Consider the following 3,065-nt stretch of genomic DNA (forward strand, 5'->3'; position numbering starts at 1 on the left):
TGAACCATACGTTAAGTTGAATGGAATTTGTAGAAATATGCTTCAAAGAAATATTTATTAGTATTAACCAAACCCTTCAACTAAATTAACGATTTGTTACAACCTAGATGAAGCTTTAATATATTTAGTTATAATTACCAATCGATGGTAATAGTTCCCAATCCTTGGTAACAGTTCCCAAATATTGTCAAAATTCGGGAACTAAATATCTTTAGTTGTCGAAACTAATCCTTTTTCTCAGTGTAAATAACACACAGGGGCGCTTGTTGCTGTTGTTGTACCTTTTGCAAAAGGTGCTACAAATAAATTTCATGAATTTGTCGTTGGATTGTCGTTGGTTTGTCACTCATCAACGGTGCGGATTTCGCCGCGCAATGAGGCATTTTACGATTTTGCTATTTGCATTGAAGCCATTCACGCATGCGCATTGCAACTTACGCCTGGCTTGTTAGCAACCGACCAGTTGCCACATCGTCGCCTCAGAAAACGGATGACGAATGTGCAAAATGACGATTTTGGGATTTTGATGCAGATTTACTAAGTTGGACATGCTCTTTCGATTTCTGCAATCCATTCTTTTATATCTCCATTAGTTTTTGAGATATTTCGTGCGCATTTTGTCGTATGTTACATAATATTAATGATTGGGTATGCCTTTTGTTGTATGTGCTGAAAATGCGTCACATACGACAAATTCCCATACAAACGTACCTTTTTTTTAATCATAAAACATTTGTCGTATGTGGCACATACGACAAATTCCCATACAAATGTAATCTTTTTTTAATCATAAAACATTTGTCGTATGTATCGCAAAACTTTGAACTTACGACAATTCGATGGTCCTCTACTATAACGATACAATTAAAATTGAAAATTAAACTAAGTAACTAATTTTAAAATCTTAAATTTTTAAATTTTAGCTTGCACTGAGTCTCCAATGAAATGAAAGAAATAAAAATGTACAAAAGACTGAATTTAAGTATTGTTTTTTGTTTTTATATAAAGAAAACGTATGTTCGTAACATATTTACAGCATAAGAGATGTACAGATTTTTTTTATTAAATACATGATTATGTTTTTGTTATGTTTTTTCGAATAAGTAATCATTATTTAATAAACATGTCTGGTTTTTTCATCAAATTATACCATCGTCGTTGAAATAGATACTTTACTATTGTCGTATGTTCTGTGGACAAAACAAAGTGGTGAGTAAACGCTACTTACGACAAATGTATACGGAATGAAAAGTCAAATTTCTCATTAACGTTAAGAGATATTAAATGTAAAAATATGGAAAATCAAAACTAATACCACCGACTACGTCTCCTTCAAAAGTTACAAAAATCTACCGTACAGTTTCGGATTAATTCGACCTTAAACTTCAAAGTCAATTTTCTCAAAACCGTGTTTTGTAACATTCGACATCCGTTTTCTGAGACGACGACATGTTAATCTGTAATCTGTTCGCTGTCAATTTTAATGTTAAAATCCACAAGCATGTAGGCATTTTTCCACGGCTTATGTACGCTGAGTGTTGATTTTGATGTTGCCTATTAATAGACAAATACTATGTGGGGATGCATGCGTTTATTTTTATCGCTATTGTGCGAATTAAATGCTGATGTGAACACTCGTGCATACCTGTATATAACTAGGTGGAGAAGTAATTAAACGAACAATGCTGTCATGAATATTTATTAAGAAATGCCTTTTATGCTTTTTTATGCTTTTTATGCTTTTTTTATGCTTTTTTATGAGCTTAAAATCCTGACTTTAATGGTCTCAAGTGGGTCTATGGGTCATTATAAGATTGATAAATATCGGTTATGTCACACAACGTGTGTTACCGTTAATATTACAGTTTTGAACAACTAAAAATAGAAATATTACCTATGCGAAAAAGCCCAGTCAATACTGAGTATAAGTAAATCTTCTTTGGTTTTAATGTTCAAAGACTAGTTTTGTAATCTTTAATATATACATTAGGGTGGTCCTTAAAAAATCAAATGAACACATTTTTACAGTCTCACCCCCTGAATCGGCAATACCACGGTCACAGATATCACAAATAAATGTTGCTCCCGATTGGAGACGGTTAAGCCGTGTCGCACAGGGGCCACAGTTCAGATTCCTCTATAGAGACTCAAAAAATTAAAATTAATTTTGTTTTTCATCTAATGCCCAAAATCGATACTACCTTAGTCCAAGATAGCACACATCAATTTTTGTTCCGATTGCAGTCGGTTAAGGCGTCTTTATACTGTAATCTGAACTTTGCCCACTGTGCGACACGCTTTAATCGTCCCCATTCAGGACCAAAATTTATATGTGATATCTTCGACTATAGTAGCATCGACGTAGGGGTTGAGGTTTGGGAAATCTGCTGTAAGAATGTGCTTCCTACATTTAAGGACGGCCCTAATACACATATGTGTGTGTGTGAAGGTAGTATATATACACATGTATATGTATGTATATTAAATTATGACTCACCTTTTGCAATTCGTTTGTGTTATGTTTTTCTAATCGATTTGCACGCATTTTTGAAATGAAATAATTTTTTTTTGGTACCAAAGAAAAATATTTTCGTGCATTTCGATTGCACGTATTTCTTCATAATCAATTTTCTGTGAAAAAATGCAACTTTATTTTACCAAATAAATGTGTACATAAATACAAATAATCACTGTAAACGATCAAGGCTTCATGGTCACTACAAATCGCCGCTCACGTTTTATGTTGCAAAATTTGGTTCATATTACCAAAAATGAGGGTACGGATGTTTTGAATAAGGAAGAAAAGAAGAGATAATTTTAAAAATATAATACAATTGTTAAGATTTGCCATCGCTTTGCGAAATTTCAGATTCACGCATTCAGTAAATTTTTTTTTTTTTGAACTAGCGTGCCACGATACACTGTCAACAAATGCGAAAGATTTGAACTGTAATCCTTTGTTTTATGTGTGTACCTTCGCCGCCTCTGAACAGCAAATCGGTTTTTGAGCAGCTTTTTCATGGCATAAATCACTGTGAAACTCTTACCAGATCCAGATTTTGCCA

The sequence above is a fragment of the Rhagoletis pomonella genome, unplaced genomic scaffold (genome assembly GCF_013731165.1).
Source record: "Rhagoletis pomonella isolate Grant_MI unplaced genomic scaffold, Rhpom_1.0 Rhpom_scaffold_00006, whole genome shotgun sequence".
NCBI classification, from domain to species: Eukaryota; Metazoa; Arthropoda; class Insecta; order Diptera; family Tephritidae; genus Rhagoletis; species Rhagoletis pomonella.